This window comes from Lepisosteus platostomus, chromosome 9 (genome assembly GCF_059453375.1).
Source record: "Lepisosteus platostomus isolate fLepPlt1 chromosome 9, fLepPlt1.hap1, whole genome shotgun sequence".
Lineage (NCBI taxonomy): Eukaryota > Metazoa > Chordata > Actinopteri > Semionotiformes > Lepisosteidae > Lepisosteus > Lepisosteus platostomus.
The window spans coordinates 46,042,678-46,060,777 of record NC_142619.1 but is presented as its reverse complement, the minus strand read 5'-3'; the positions used below and the strand labels follow the sequence as shown (position 1 = coordinate 46,060,777).

The following is an 18,100-nucleotide window of genomic DNA, read 5'->3' as shown; positions in this document are numbered from 1 at the left end:
TCCATTTCATTCTGAATGAAGGTAAAAAGTTTTTATGTACTACAGCAAACTTTGAATTTTAACCTTCCTCTTGCTCTACTCTCTCATTGCACCTAATGTTGGCTAAAAGAAGGAGATAACTGTAATTGATTCTCGGGTACTAGAAATGTAATGTACATACTAGAAACAGCTGATAACTAAGAAAATAAAACAACCCACCTGAAAGAGAAAATACATCTTTCCAAAAAATCATTAGGACATGAGCTTGTGGAAATTTCTTCTCAACATCAGTATGACTTTCCCAGGGCCTGGTAAAGTTTTTTACTGGGTGAATCCAAACCATGGACCATGTGAACAACATCAGTAAAACCATTTTCAATGACAACATCCCTATCAGATTCAGGAAAAAGTTTTAAGCACTAATCCTGTTCTTAACCTAGACCCCAACCATAAACTTGACCTTAATTCACAGTCCTAACCTACACTTTATGGGCACATGCAACCCAGGCAAATCCTTCAAACTCGCTATATCAATACAATCTAGAAGAATATAGACTGGAGACTCTCACAGTGATGAAACCATCCTGATTTTTGGACACTCCAATTCAAGCAGGTCCCAGAATTTATGCTGATCAGTGATCCAGATTCAGAACTGTGTGGCAGATTGATCCAGATATCAGCTATCCAGAGTGGCAGCTACCCCGCAACCAAATGACTCAACACCACAGCCATTCTACAAGAAAACACAAGTACAGAAAGTTATCCTCTCATTCAGAATCAACAACCTGGTCCAAAAATGACAACACCGCTACAATGAAACAGGCAAGACAAGAAAACCTTTCCAGCTGGACAGATCAAAATCCCCTTAATTAACTCACACCTTTACAAAGGGAATCAGTGCATTTTTTCACAAAATAATAAGTCTTTCCTCTCATCAAATTCCACTTCCAGTGTTTCTGGCTGCTTCTCTAGTGGCTCAGGCTGTCACTTCTTGTCTAGTCTTCTTCTTAATCTGCTAGCCATCAGCTTTTCAGGCTTATTCACGAAGGCTGGCTCTGTGTGGCTCATTCATCTCTCACTCAGCCACAGAGCCCTGGTGGTTGGTTTTCCAGTTACTGTACCTCACGCACCTGCTGAAGGGAAAACATTTTTATAGGGAGCATCAGAAACCGTGGCCGTCACCACTGTCAAGTGTATCTTCTCAGATGATAACTATCTGAAGGACTGTTGGATATTTGGGTTTTCTAATCAGACAGGAGCATAACAATTGAAGAGCAATTAGTCAATCATGTTTTAGAGAGTGAGTTAGGGTATGGGTCCAATGTATCTGGTAGGAGGCAAGTGCAAAGAAAACTGACTAAACAAGTATGGCAATCAACATATGTATAGATACTGTACTGTATATATACCATATTTCACGTCAATTACAGAATTCGCTCCTGAGTTTGATAAAGAGCTGTTGAATGGTCCTTTACAAGGTCTTTCGTAATCATTATTCACTTATCTTTTCTTCATCATTGTCTGAATTCACCATTATTTATCAACACATGTAAAGCAGGGAATTTTTCATTTGTATTTGCAGTTTATTTTGCATTTGTTTTTGTTCTTATTAACAAGTATTGTTATTCACATTTGTGGTAGTAGCCATTGATGCTGTGTTTGTGGGAATCCATAGTGCTGTCCTTGTCTTACATCTGTTCTGCCATTTTGTGTTGGGTTACAGACCCTGAATCACCTCTGATGTAATGGAGTCTTACCACCTTACTAAGAGAAGTCAAGGGCAGATTTTAGGTTATTTAATATGATACTCATGAGGTAGCAGTTAGTCTTTGAATTAGTGTAACTTATTCTGTGTGTGGTAACACAGCTGGGCTTATTTAGGCCAGTTATACTTAAAAACTGTTGGTGAGGAATTCCCTGGACAACAACAGTTTGGTTATTTTATGTCGTCAGTTTTGCCATTTTCTTTTGTAAATATTTTTACTTGCACCAGAGCAAAGTAAACGGACACTGGTTTTGCACTCTATTTTGGTCTCTTGCATATTTGTACGTTTTCTTAAGTTTTCTATGACCACCCCTGGACTTATTGCCAAGCGATTTAGTCACACTCAATAAAAAACTGAGGAATGGAATCTGGAGCATATTATTTTTTTAAATGAGGATAATGGTGTTTTCCAAACACAAGCATTAGTGGGGACAGTCTTCAACATCATGCGTACAGTACCTTAGTGAAAAGTCTAGATTATAACGGCGAGACACGTTGCTTCCAATTGGAACAACTGAGTATTGCTATCGTTAAAGAACTGAGCTGAAAAATAGGAAAATGCGTAGCAATTGACACTGGACCTAAAAAAACAAACTGAGATGCAATTAATCATGGTTAACTATTTGTTTATTGAGGGTGAACATACTTCAAGATGTACTGTATTTTTAAGTATTGACTTACAAGCTGATTCTCTAAGTGACTACTCTTCGCGAAACTGTACCTCATGTTTATTTATTGATGCAAACTCCAAAGTAAGTTCACAGTAGAGATTAATCTGTTTCACAGTGTGGCTCTAAGAATAAGGCTTCCTGCAATTCACAGGCAGCCTTCAGTGGTGTGGTATTCTGTGGACTAAGCAAATTCAGTAGAAGGAGAGCATTACTGTATCCAGGAACTCCAGGGCTTCCATATCAAATTTACTTCATCATCTTTCATCAAACCACAGGGAAACTGAATCATTTAAATAAATACTCATACCCCAGCACATGTAATTTCTGGTTAAAATACAGTATGAATATGGGGTTCATTTGGCTCTGGTGCAGCAGTCAGTTTCTTGTAGTAAATGTAAAACACCATTAAATCTGATTTAAAGAAAAACTATACAGCGCTGACTCTTGAAAAATACTGCATGAAATGAACTATGACTACATCACTATCACATCAATTTTGTGTTTGAGATGCAGATTGTTATTTGGTACAGTTAAAGATCTCTAGTATTAAATGCAAACATGTTGCATATTACAGGGTTACCGTTGGTTTTCTTTTATTTGATTGATATTTATATACAGTATAAAGGAACTTGCAGTTACATATACAATAGATTATATCCCTCCATCCATTTATAGTCCACGTATTCTAATGAGGATCATAGTACAGTATATGTAACTGTACTGTATATGCAGTGCTTTGCCATAATATTCAGATCCTTTGCAGTTTCACCTTTTGTGGCTTTAAAACCAACAGTCATGATACTTTGAAGCTGCAATCAATATTACTACATCATACATTTATAGTACAAAAAAAGCAAAAAGAAGTAAACATAATTAAGAAAAAATTGAAAATTCATGATTGCTTAAGTGTTCAAACCATTTGATGAGGCAAACCTAAATACTTTCATGTGCACAGAATTTAATTGAAGTCTTTATTGCCAACAATAGTTGGTGGAATTTGTTTTTGCACAGCAGGAAAACACCGATGACACACAACACATACAATATTAAAAGACATCAACAAAAAGAGATGACAAGATAAGCAAAACACAATCACATGCATACATAAACAATGGTGGGTGGCTCTTTGCCTAAGGATCTATGCCTGTGGCTGGAAGGTTGCCAGTTCGTATCCCGCGGCCAGCAGAGGAATCCAACTTCGTTGGGCCCCTGAGCAAGGCCCTTAACCCCAGCTGCTCCAGGAGCGCTGTATAAAGGGCTGACCCCGCACTCTGACCCCAAACTTCTCTCCCTGTCTGTGTGTCTCATGGAGAGCAAGTTGGGGTATGCGAAAAGACAAATTCCTAATACAAGAAATTGTATATGGCCATTAAAGTTATTAACCTTACATTTAACATTCAGAATTGTGAAACAGATGCTCACGGGAGGCTAAAGAACTGAAGGGGGAGAGTTTAAAGTTCATATGCCAGATGGAAGGAAGCTATGGTTAAAGCAGGCAGCTCTTGAAAGGATTGCTGTAAAGCAGTTTTCCAAAAAGGGGAGCTGAAAAACATTATGACCTGGATGAGAGAGGTCTACAATAATCTTGTAAGCAAGATTGGAGGTATGGTTTGTGTAAAGGGATAAAATTGAACACACTATTATTTTTGAGACTTTGGACACAATCCTTTACAATTTTCCTTTTTTATAGCTGTCCAAAATCCCATACCAAACTGTAAAGGGAGCTGTCAAAATACATTTAATTGTGGCCATATAAAATTGAAAAAGAAGTTGCTGGTTTCTTAAATTGCCTGAGAAAGTATACCCTGAGGTGTCATCTTAACTATACGATCTGTGTAAAATTACTTTCATAAGCTACAGAATGAGCTCAGTAGCTTCTGTGTGCAATAAAAGTGGTTCTCATTATTTCAGAATAAATACACCTGTCTCTGTAAGGTCCCTCAGTGAGGTAATGAATTTCAAATAAAAATTCAACCATGAAGACCAAAAAGATTTCAAAACACCTTGGGAATAATCTGAATATCTGTTTGAGCATGGTGAAGTAAATCATTAAGAGGTAGAATGTGTATCATACCACCCAGACACTGTCTAAATCAAGCTGTCCTATAACTCAGCAGCCATGCAAGGAGGAAACTAGTAAGAGATATCACCATGAGGTCAATAGTGACTCTGTTACAGATTTCAGTAGCTGATATGGGAGAAAATGGTTCAACAATACCCAAGTCACTCCACATGGCTGGCCTGTATGGCAGAGGGGGTAAATTGGGTAAAAGGGTGAATTTAAATTCTTAAATTATGCCTTGGGGATGAATAAAGTATACTGAATTGAATAAACCCATGTCAAATCCCACATGGAGTTTCTAAAAAATACATTTAAGTAATACTGCAAATGTGGCAAAAGGTTTTGTGGTCACACAAACGCCGACTTGGTCTGCTACCAAAGTCTCCCTATCCCAGAGGTTGGCTAAAAATCATTTGTGGTCAGACAAGACAAAACTGGAACTTTTTGGTGTAAATGCAAAGCATTACATCATGATGTAAATCCACCTCAGACAACAGTCAACATCACTCAGTCAACACTGTCCTGACTGCCGAGCATTATATTACAGTTCTGCTTCTCATCAGCAGGGAGCTTCTCAAGACTGGTGGGAACATAATTGGAGTAAGGTAGTGGAATAGTTTGGGTACTAAAGCTGTCCATAAGTGAATCCTAAGCAACTTGAGAGAGCTTGAGTAAATCTGCCAAGAAGAATGGGCAAGAATTGCACCAGCTAGTGTACAGAAGTGGTGAAGACTCAACAGCTGTAATTGCTGCCAAGGAACATACAGTAAGAACATAAGAAAGGATATAAATGAGAGAAGGCCATTTGGCACACCTAGCCTAGCCCATTTGGTAGTTAGTAGTTAATTCATCCAAGCATTTCACCCAGCCACTTCTTGAAAGAAACCAGGATATTGGCTTCAACAATATCACTGGGTAGCTTATACCATACTCCCACAACCCTTTGGTTAAAGATGTGCCTTCTGTTCTCAATTTTAACTGCACGTCCATACAGTTTCCACTTGTACGCTCTGGTTTGTGTTTCACGGTTCATTCTGAAGAAATCCACTGGGTTGACTTTGTGAAATCCTTTGAGGACTCTGAATGCTTGTCCCCTCGTTATCTCTGTTCAAGACAAAATGTTCAATTCCATCATCTGGTCAGTGTGGAATATTTCTTAAGCCCTAGAATATATCTACTTGCTTTGCTCTGGAAAGATTCCAGAGTTGCAACGTCTTTTCTATAACAGGGTAACCAAAATTGTACACAAAATTCCAAATAAGGACTTACTAGTCTGTTATACAATTTTAACAACATCTTTAAAGTATACATCCTAGCAGTTTGTTTGCCTTTTAATTGCATTCCCACATTGTCTAGAAGATGAACTTGAACTTGAACTTTATTGCCATATGTAACCGGTACATGTACTGGTTCAATGGAAATCTTACTTATAGAAAGTCTCTCGATTGTTAAAACAAGTGTAAAAACACAAAGTGCAGACAGTGCATCAAGACAATATACAAACAGTAGACAATGTACAAGTAAACAAGTAAACAGTAAACAGTTTGAATGTAAACAATGCAGACGTGTAAACAATGACTGGAGATGTGCAATAAATCAATAAGAAATCATAATGAGGTAGATGGTATAATAATCATAATAATTGCTTACACTTATATAGTGCTTTTCTGGACACTCCACTCAAAGCGCTTTACAGGTAATGGGGACTCCCCTCCACCACTACCAATGTGCAGCATCCACCTGGATGATGTGACGGCAGCCATAGTGCGCCAGAACGCTCACCACACATCAGCTATCAGTGGGGAGGAGAGCAGAGTAATGAAGCCAATTCATAGAGGGGAATTATTATGAGGCCATGATTGGTAAGGGCCAATGGGAAATTTGGCCAGGATGCCAGGGTTACACCCCTACTCTTTTCGAGAAACACCCTGGGATTTTTAATGACCACAGAGAGTCAGGACCTCGGTTTTACATCTCATCTGAAGGATGGCGTCTGTTTACAGTATAGTGTCCCTGTCACTATACTGGGGCATTAGGACCCACATAAACCACAGGGTGAGCGTCCCCTGCTGGCCCCACTAACACCGCTTCCAGCAGCAACCTTAGTTTTTCCCAGGAGGTCTCCCATCCAGGTACTGACCAGGTTCACACCTGCTTAGCTTCAGTGGGCTGCCAGTTGTGAGTTGCAGGGTGATATGGCTGCTGGCCATGGTATAGGTGTGGTCTGAGGGGCATGGCTAAATGTGTTTGCCAATCGCACTGCTTGTGGATAGAAGCTATTGAGGAATCTGGTGGTAAGTATCCGTATGCTCTTGTATCTCTTACCTGAGGGCAGTGGGGTGAAGAGCTCATGCCCGGGGTGGTGACTGTCCTCTGTGATGGCCAGAATTCTACCACGGCAGCGGTCCTCATAGAGCTGTTTAATCTCGGTGAGACCACAGCCGATTATCTTCTGGGCCATATTGACCATTCTCTGTAGTGCCTTTCTTTCTCGAGAAGAGGTGTTGCTGTACCACATGGTGATCCCGTTGATGAGGATGCTCTCGATGGTGCAGCGGTAGAAGTTCACCCTGTAATGGACTGGTGTCCTGTGCAGGGTGAACCCTGCCTTGCACCTGTTGCTTGCTGGGATAGGCTCCAGCTCCCCCGTGACCCTGAATTGGAAGACATGGTAAGAAAATGGATGGGACACCACAGAAAAGGCCTGCATAATTTTGCAAGGCACTGTACAGCTGAGGGAAGATGATGAGAGACTTTTCAAATCTACTCCTTTACATTCCTGAGTGAAAAAGAGACAAGCATTGTAATACAATACATCATTTATACAAGTGAACTTGGTGGAGCAGTTTGGGTCAAGTACTGTACCTCTCTCAATTGTGCAGCAGCAGTTTTCCCATTTGGGATTTGAACCTTTAGTCTGAAGCCAGACCCCTACCCAATATTCACTAACTCTATTCTCAGTAATTTGCTGTGGGTGGGATTTAGTTTAGGTTAGGATGAATATTAGTATTATGGTAGAGTTTAGGGTTAAGGTTAGAGTCTGCATTAGATTTAGGGTTTCAGTCTTGATTGTTGATGTTGGGTAAAAAGTAACATTGAGTCTAAGGTTATAGTTTGGGTGAAACTAAGGATGAGGTTGGGATTAAAGATGGTGTTAGGTTAGATTTCCATTGTAGTTTTTGTTTAGAATTTGGGTTTGGTGAAGAATCTACTGCTTAGTTTCATACATTACCCATAACCAAACTGTAAATTCTGTAGCATATATAAACACAGTAATTGTATAAGGGTACATTCTGGTTTTGTGACAATTAAAACATGTCACTTCTAACAAGTACTAGGATATATGTCTGAAGATGACAATGTATTCCATCTTTAATTATCAAGGTAACTTTAGTACTATCATAAGATCAATGATGCTTTGCTATTATATAAAGTGCTCCTTTTCCATTTAATTAAAGCAAGTCAGAAATGAAAAGACAATTAAATGAATTTAAAGTGGAAGAAAGTTTAAGATTACTTATTGTTGGTATCCAAGTTGTAAACAATATTTACATTTACAGAGACAGAACATTTTACAAGACAGATTATACATACTGTACATACATAGCTGCTCTTCATGTATTTCCCCTGATGGAGAGAAACTGTAATTCGGTAATTATTGGGTAGTAGTTTTGTAATGGACATTAAATTATTTAACAGCATAGCACCCACTTGCCTCCACAGTTGGTCTTTCTACATTTCCAGGAAACAGCTTCACAGAACCTGGATGATTAGACATACTGTAAATGCAAAACTTATACTTAATGTCTAACATCCTGATAATGAATTTGTTCCTACATGATGGTCAATCCAAGGGCTCTATTATGGAGCAGTAAACCATTAACATGTAATTATAGTAAAAATATTTGCAATGTCTGTGTAATTACTTATTCCAATGGTAGTTACAGAGGAAAACCATGAGATCAATTGGTTTATAGATTAATTACATGGTTGAGTACCATAGTCTAAAGATTTACCATAAAGGGCTAAACTGTAGGCTAAAATTGGTCATGAATATAACTAATTTCTAACATCTGTTTTTGTAATGTTAAATATTAAAAGGATTCACACTCCACACAGTGTCTGAACATCAGCCAAGAAATCCATGCCACTTTAACAAAAAGAATGTGCATAGAAAATATGACATTCTAAATACAAAAAAACAGAATACACGGACTACAGTGGATCATAAAAATGCTGTGGTTTTTGCATTCATTTTTTGGAAACTGTTCTTTGGGAAAAGAATTTGCATAACATGCTCAAACAATATTCACCCCTGAAAGGTGTGGCCCATGTCCACAGTACTCCACATGATTTAGACCTCAGCTGTTCCTCCTCTACTGCTCTGTTGTTATGTTTCTGCCTTCCAAGGCTGGATCATGTAAAAAGGATGTACAGTACTTGTACAGTATGGCTCCAGTCGGCACACTTACTGTAACTGACAATGGGGTGACTAGTTAGCAGTGCAATTGGCGCAAGACAACCATAGTTATTAGAAGTGTTGGGGTGAAAATACTTGAGTGCCAAAACTAGTGTCACTCAAGTATAAAACCTTATAAACATAACCATCCGTTCTGAAAAACATGTTCCCTTGCTTGTGGGAATTGGAAGACATGCTTCCTGTATTCATGTATTTACCCTGATGGATAGAAATTGTAATTTGGTAATTACTGGGCAATACAGTAGTTTTGTAATAGACATGTAATAGACAGCTCCCACGTGCCTCCAGAGTTGGTGATTTTTCATGTTTTGCAATGTTATGAGTATACTTTTGTCCATTAAAATCAAGAGTTCTGGAGGACCAGTGTGTCTACACATTTTCAGTCAGACTGGGCCTTAATTACCTTAATCAGGTTTGTATTGACTTAACTGAGCCTACTTAACAAATTCTTCCAGCTTTTCAGGTGCTGGTGTTTTAAAGAGACATTGAAAACCTGCTGACACTTCCATTACCAGAACTGGGGACTTCCACCTTAATTAAGAAAAATCTGTATCATTCATCTAGATATGGGATTGTCCCTTGGTTTTAAGTGATAACCCAAGCCAATGGACTGAGACTTACAGGCTCAGTGGATGTGATACAACATCGATTGGTCTTGAATTGTTATTGAGAGTTTTTAGTCATTATTTCTAGAGTAAAACCAACTGGTTTAAAGAGGTCTCTGTCAACTAACACTTGCCAGAGACCACACTTCTGACCAGTTTGAATTTTCAAAATGTCTATTCTCTTCTATTTCTATTCTATGCCCTCAAATCCTCACTGTTACAAAGAGACGACATAGACCACACAGTGAAATACTCAAAAATAAAAGTGCTTTATTTACCCTTTTCATTTAAAAATTTATTTTAGTATCTTGGGTGTATTTACCCACTACAGTTACTATATATATACACTGTACAGTATATCATTTTAAGTATAAAAGTGTTTACAGCTCTGTTTTGAAAAACAAGAAAAACAAACCATTTTGTTACCACAAAAAAAGACACTGTGGCGTATTGGCTGTGCTTCGAGGAGCCAGAGTGATTCACTCAGCAGCCCTGTGGTCAGTCAGTCCAGCACATCCAGCACCCTGTCACGTGTAAATGACCTTCACACTGGCTCAGCAGGCTCTAGATGAAGTCTTTGCTCCGCTGTAGGGGATCTCTGTGGTTGATGCGGTTCAACCACTTACTGTATTCCAGCAAGGCTTCTCGGATAATTCTTTGCTTTTTGTGGAGCTACCTTAGACCTTTCTGCAGTTTTAATGAAACCGTGCTCCCCTAAACATTAACAGTACATCTACTACATATGGTATTACATTGTGGGTCACAGTTGACCTTTAGGCTATACTATTTTTCCACAGTAAATAAGGTATAAATAGAACCTGCAAGCTACATACACATAATTGCTGTACACCAGAATGACTGAATGTACCACATTTAAAGCCTACTAATTGTATCTCTTTACACATATGCCACACAGCATACTGCATTCCATCATAAGGCTGAAATAGTTTTTCTTCAAACAGTTAGTGAAATCCAGAGGCCCGAGCTATTACTTTTAAAAAAACAAAGGAAAATCCTATATCTAGAGTAAATTACTCATTTTTCATTTTTTTTATTTCTACATATTTAACAATTTTGTAATGCCAATTAAAGGATACTTACTGATACTTTAAAAGATTTTCACACCTTTGATACAATGTAACTGAAGGTTGGCTTTGTAAAATAAATTGCATGTGTACATTCACACCCCAACAATCAGTATACAAGCATCAAAATGTAAAAACTGGGGAAGGCTCTGAAAACCTTTTTCAAGGTACCATATGTATCTTTTTTTTAAAACAAAGCTTGCAAAGTCTTACAAACAGGAAACAGGAGGAGGTATACAATAAATGTTTAACAAAGTGATAACGTTTTCAAAGCAATCAAAGTAGACGCAAAAGCACTACCAGTGTCTTATTATTAAAAAAAAGCCTCAGGAAAGTGTTTAAGTTAAAGCTTCAGAGATGGATAGCTAAGAATTATCTTCTGACAAGTCTTTTTTTTAAAAACACAATGAGTTTGCCAGGTCTCATCCTTAGGCATACTTCATCTGCTACTATCAATCATTTTGAAATCAGAACCACTCAGCACATACAGTAAATAGCATATGAATTGTGGAACTTCCAAACTCAAGTTGTTGCTTTAAAGCCACCCTCTCTCCTCTGACCACCTCAGAACACAAAGTAACAGAAAGAAAGCACACTTTGTTTGAGTCTGGACATTCAGCTGGGGAACTCCAGGCCAGATTTTCTGCATGTCTCAGTTTTGGCCGTGTGCCTTTTCACAGTGAGAAGCCTTCCAAGAAAGCATTTTACAGTCTTGGCATTGCTGTTCCTGGAAATGTTCAATAGGTAATCTTGAAAAAATTCCTAAGATGTCTGTTTGCATGGTCCAAGCCCTGTAAGCGGACACTTTCTCTCATTACCTTTATTATAGCTGTAGCAGAGGGAGACTAGTACAGTAACTGTGCTCAAGTACAGCTAAAACCAAGACACTTTCCCATGGAAATCTGTTAAAACTTCAGGACTGAATTTGGCCTCATTTTTGACCAAACCTGAAACCCAAATAAAATCTATCTGTATAATCTACTGACTTCTAATTCTAGTATTATAATAATAAATCTAATTCTCCTCTGTGGATTCATATACGGATACATTACCACTTTGTCTGTCAAATAACTGTTGATGCATAATAGAAACAGTTTGTTTACTCAAAATAAGAAATAACATTCTTCAGGGATTCAATCAGGGATTGAAAAAGAGGAAATGTTACCTGAGATCACAAAGCCCAATACAAATGCATATAGCATGACCTGGCAGGAAAAAATGGTATGGTTGTCAGTTACAGTTGCTAGTAAAATAAGGTAGCATATACGGTTCATACAGTATAACAATGGTAAAACTTCCTAAAATATGCTGCAGTCTCAACAACTGCATATGTATTTCCATATGTACAGTATGTATATACTGTACAGTACATATGTATTGGTCAGTGATACCTCATTTAAGTTTACAAAAAATTCCTTTACCAACAGCACATTGAATTAACAATTGCACCTATTCCAAGTACAGATTAATTTTCAAATTGTCATTTTATAATTCATTGAAATAGAGATTCACTTTTACACTAGAAATAAGGAAATAAAATTTCTTCTTCTATCTCATTTTAAATACATTTGGGGATTACAAATGAGATTTGCCATAGCCAGAGTCTCTTGTGAAAAATACAATAATTGGCATCATTTGAGAGACAATGACCATATGAAAACATTATTCAACAACTATTTCATAATGACTGGAAAGCACTATGTCAAGATCATGATAGTTCTGCACGTGATATTCAAGCTATTCACACGTCATCCATTTTTTCCATGTTGTTGATGAGTAAAAAATAAAGACTTTAAGTCATTATAAAATCTCCATGGCAACTCACTTCACACACCATGATAATGCAGAAAAGACACACATTTGCCACAATACACGAGATGTGAGTTTCATGTGCAATGGTGTAAATAATTGAATGGAATAATGCTTTCCCCATTTGCCACAAAATAGTAACATAATTGACCATTTTAACTAAAACTTGTTTTTTCATTTATATACAGAAAATCAATTTGAACTGAAAGTTAATTATATGAAATACTATCTAACAGAAAAGAGTGATTGATTTATGTCTCCTCACTTTCCAGGGGTACTACAGTCAGGTGTTTCATGAGTACAGTGGTGAGATTGGTGTGTTATTTCTTTTCAAATATAACTTTACATAAAAAAGGAAAAGCAAGCTTGATTATCTTGAAGAGATGACTTCTTCACCAGCACCCTTAGTAAGCTAATTCTCTATTGATAATGTTCCTGTAGTTCATCATTGGAAGACATGTTGTAAAAATAAGCAATGGCAACATTTCCATGATACAAATACTGTAACATGCATTGCTAATAGTTTTTAGCTAGTTTCAGACACTGATTAACGCATAACAATGTAAATAAAACATGTCAGTTAATGTTAGAATCAGTTTCATGCTTTGATGCATGTATTAAGAAATACTAACCAGACTGAAGTCAGCTGCTTCATAAGAAGCTTGGTGAGCACACAGAGACTTTAATATGGATTATTTCAGGAAGACCAATAAAACAAGGAAGAGACACGCAGCTTAAGCAAAAGCACACAACCACATAAACAACTGGTCACCACTTGGAGATAAATTGGAGGTAGACCCCCTTATTACTGGCAACACAGCAAGAGCAACTAAAAGAATAACAGGAAATAAACTTTTCCAAGTCATGGCAAGCCAAACAAAAACATGGATGTGCCCATTACCACAGGAAAGAAAAAACAACAAATGCTAAAAGACTAAAAATAAGCTGAAGAGAAAACCTAACGGGGTTGACTGGCAGTTTTGGAAAACCAAGGTCGGTCTGGATTTGTCTTGTCAATGACCCAATGCCAATGAGAAAATGTTCTCTGCCCACACCTCATTTACAATAAAACAAGACTACTGTAAATATTCTTCAGCAAGACAACAAGAGCATAATGTTCATGGCTTTTCTTGAAGACCACTGCCATGATATCTTGTGGCTTGCCTTTTTCTTCAGTGCATTGTCATGACTGTATAATTGATAACAGTATCACATCCTACGCATTCAATCCACCTTGTTAACTCTTGTATAAATAATCTAGAGCTTGTTTTTCCTATGCTTTCTTGAACAGCTGTAACCGAGTATAAATATTCAGCAGCAAAATAATGGGCACGTTGCGTGAACTCAACCAAAAAAACGGTAAAGTTCCTCCTCATCATTAAAATTAGCAGAAAAAAGAAAATTCTTGGTAATCTGTTTCTGACCATTTTACCCAAACCTAGTGTCAACAGCCATTAGAAGATGAAAACAGTCTCAGACAGGGTAAAATACTTTGTGCTTTTTATTCGTGAAAACATTGAAAAAAATATGTAGGCTTGCACTGTTTTTTTAAGAGAACCTGTAAAGCACCTTAGTTAAAGATTTACATCTACACTTCACTTCATACACCATTATGATGCATGGGGAAAAAGACACACATTCACCACTGTATAACAGTACAAGCCATGTCAGTTTCACATGCAATGGTGTAAAGAATTGAATGGAATAATGCTTTCCCATCGGTCACAAAATAAATAGTAACTTAATTGATACTATTAATTCAAGTTATTTATACTGTTAATAGTAATTAACAGTATAAATAACTTGAATTAATAGTATCAATTAAGTTACTATTTATTAGTAGTATACTGTTAATAGTAATTAACAGTAGTATACTGTTAATTACTATTAACAGTATACTACTAATTCTAATACTATTAATACTTAACAATAACTTTTAACATTTAACTTCCAAATGAAGCCTCTTCAAATGTTTTACACTTTCTAAAACTGAGAACCAATCACATGGCTATTATCATTCACAGGAAAAAAGACTTCAAAATAGTGCATTAATACTGCATGATGGCAGGCAGTTATTAAACATTATTCAGCCATGCAGAAAAATTTGCATCTTTGCATGTTTTGAAGTCAGTTGTAGGAACATGTTTTTAGCATAGCATTTCTGTGTGAATATTTCTGGTTTATTTAATAACATTTCCCTTGGTTATTAACAGCTGCCTCAATTTCTAATTTTAAAAAAACTTGCAGTTACATCCTTGTCTTAAAATAAGTGAATTTGGCCTCAGAATGTTAAGAAAATTAAATTTACCACTGCTTTTAAACAAAATAGGCAAAAGAAAATGATATGTTTGCTCTTAATTCTTCAGGTCTTTCAAAATATTATGAAAAAACATTACATTTGACAGAGCAGAATGGACATGGTTTTTAAAACATTGAAGTGTCAGTCTTTTATGTTGATGTGAAAATTAAATAGACACTTTTTAATAGCAAAATTTCTCTACTACTTATTCACACAAGGCATCAGAAAGATGGGGTTTATTTACCTTAGACAGATCAGCCTAAATGGTTGTTTAATGGATAGGAAGTCTTTGATGATAAAAATGTCTCAATAAGATGCATTTGGATATTTGAAAAGGGCAGGAACAAGGCTAAAGCAATACCCTTCATCACTGGCAAGCTGCTGAACATCTCCAGTTACCAGAAAGGCTTACTTTGAAGTTCGGATAAGATGCATTTTTCCGTTTGATGTTTTTGCTAGGTGGATGATTCTCTTTTTATCAGCTCTTCTTAGCTTGATATTTGCATGTCTGGGCCAACAAAACTTGCAAGAATAGCACATGAAAGCATTTCTCTAGGCAAATCGACAGCATTCTTGAGTAAACAGCTGGAAGAGGGAGCTGACACTTTTATGCCTCTGAATGCAGGGTGTTTAGCTGGAGTGCAACATACTGTATCAAACCAGACTAAAACCACAAAAGAGAATAACTGAGGATTCAGTTACACTGTGAAATGTACCCCTGGCTTTTTAAATGCCTTAGGTTGAAAGCCCCTTTAATAACAAGGATGGTCATATATTGTAAAGCATAATACAAATAGTTAACGGAAACAAAGGCCTCTATCGTCATCATGCCTTCTCCTGTAGAAGAAGAAGAAGCCTGTTCTGATACAATTAGGTGTCTCTTCAGGGCTTATGGTGCAATGTAGGGGAAAACATACTTCCATTGCAGTTCTGGTCTAGAAACACTGTGTTCCAGACCTCAGACTGTGTCTGACAGCTGACAACTTACAGGAATGTTCACACAAAACAGCAAATCCTTAAAGAGAGAAATGGATGACACCAAGGGATTTTATTGTGTTTATTTTATAGGATGCAGAACTTGACTGGCTTAAACATGCAGGTGTCAGGGCACCTGGAGAAAAAAATGTTGAACTAATAATGAATTCCACTTATGCCCCAGTTGTCAGTATAAAAACAAGAAATAATAAATGATTATAATAAATTCCTTACACTTGTATAGTGCTTTTCTGGAAACTCCACCAGTTGTCAGAGGGGAGGGGAACAGAGTGATGAAGCCAGTTTATATTAAATTCTTTATCTGAGCTGCTTTTATGCCCTGGTAGATCCGGGGTGATAAGGATTGCAGTTCCAGCTGACCTGCTACCAGAGACACTGAAGACCCCTACTAGGTGCTAATAGTCACACTGAGGGGAATTAATTAACTATTAGAGAATGGATGAAAGGTTAGCAAACCACATCCTCGCACAGGTGAAATTGGGTTTCCTTTGAATAAGAATGCGTGTGCCTAGTTTTTAAGTGGTGTTGGGTGTTTGAAGAGCAAATCTTGTGCATTTGTGTGCGTTTGTTCCAAAATGGGTTTAAATGTGCTCAGGCTGCACATGCAACCTGAAGAAAGAACTCTGTTCCAAAGACATGGAATCTCATTTTGCTTCTTCTTAAAAAATAAAAAGATCCATTAGAATGCTCAGCAGTGGCACTGTCACCATTAAACTCATACATAAAACTTCTGGAAGCTCTGAATTCAACATGACATGTTTTTGATTGACAAATAGCTTCTTTTCCACAATCTTGACCACGCTTGTCATCAATTAACCTCTTAATCACCAATCCCCGTGCTGTTATACAACGCATCAGTTTTGGCTACTCATTTATCAATAGGAGTTGTGGCATACAATTACAAGACAGCACACGCTAAGAGCAGGTCTGCATTACCCCTTAGTTTGCACTTGATGGAGGCAGAAGGCAGGGATGTAGAAGCACTTTTACTATTAAAACTTTCATTTAAAATACTGACTATATGTCAGCATCATATCATTTCTGTCTCAGTTCCCCACATTTCTGATTTGCACATTTTTGTAGGCTTTGTGGATATGGAAAATAACTGGACAAAATCGGTCATTTATGCCTTTGCCATCCATTAGCAAAACCACTTGCCTTTCCCCCTACATTCAGATTCACTCCTCGGGTTTTTACTTATTTGACCTTTAAAATTTATTTTACAAGTCACATTATATAGTAGAATCTCTATATTATTTCTTCTCGTTAATTTCATTTTTCTCCATGCTCCCACTTTCCTCCCACTGCAAGAAGCAGAACTAATTCACTCTGGTTTCATTTGGAGAGGTTTGCTACCAAGGACTTGCTACCAATTCACTTCCTTTCCACTCGCTTTTAACTGGGATACAAAAATTAATAAGTAGGATATTATCCCTGACTGGGAGGCAGTCTGTCATAAATGGGAAGAAACACTATACTGGCAGTTATAGACGAAAAATGGTTCTTATTCAGACTGCTGTTGATGCACTCAGTGTGATAAGCACACACCTACAGTACATACACTTTGAAATGTATGTGACTGATGTTCTCTTAGATATAACTGGATTTCCTAAGAACACTGCACTTATACAGTATGACTAATATATCAGTCATGTTTGCAGAGCTATTTGGATGCCATACCAAAATCAAGAATTAGAGAACACTGTGAAAGAATATGAGAACAGTTTAGATAAAAAGTCAAGACCTGTGCAAACACCTGACAGCTGATACTTCATGTAGACAAGTGCAGAGTGTAACATGCAGGTAGCAGAAACATAAACATCAGAAGGGAAGCACTGAGCTTGAAAAAGCTACAGCTGAACAAGACAGGTGTTTATGTTGACACATCCTCTTCCTCCTCCAGTGTGTGGAAGCAATAAAAAGGAAAGCGGAATATTAGGATATACAGAATAGGCAAATACAAAAATAAATTACCTGTTACCTCCGCTGTGTTCTTATGAGATTGTCAGTCTTTAAATATCCTGCAACAATGACTTTCGGGTTACTGGAGGAGTCAAACTGGGAACATGTGGCTCTTTGTTATTCAAAGGGGTGTGGGAATATGGAACAAGCTAGCCAGCCATGTCGTTGAAGCCGAGACCCTGGCTTCTTTCAAGGAATAGCTGGGTGAAATTCTTGAATCACTTAACTGCCAAACAGGCTAGATGGGCTGAGAGGCCTCATCTTGTTTGTAACCCCTCATGTTCTTGTGTGCTCCCAAATACATTTTGCAGGTCCGGGTGAAGTCTGAAATACCAATTCAAATTTACTGCAATTGTTCTTAATAGAGAAAAGTTCAGCCAAACTGCA

At 37.5% G+C, this 18,100-nt stretch overlaps 2 long non-coding RNA genes across 2 annotated transcripts in view; one reads left to right on the top strand and one right to left on the bottom strand.

Moving 5' to 3' along the window:
* LOC148655088 (uncharacterized) overlaps window positions 1-18,100 on the top strand; it is a 36,579-nt gene that overhangs the window by 15,505 nt on the left and 2,974 nt on the right. The window lies entirely within an intron of this gene.
* LOC148655089 (uncharacterized) lies at window positions 9,813-17,802 on the bottom strand. Its single transcript, XR_015941184.1, has 2 exons — window positions 14,111-17,802; window positions 9,813-13,875 (listed from the first exon to the last, which is right to left on the bottom strand). It is a non-coding gene; the product is annotated as an uncharacterized LOC148655089 (long non-coding RNA).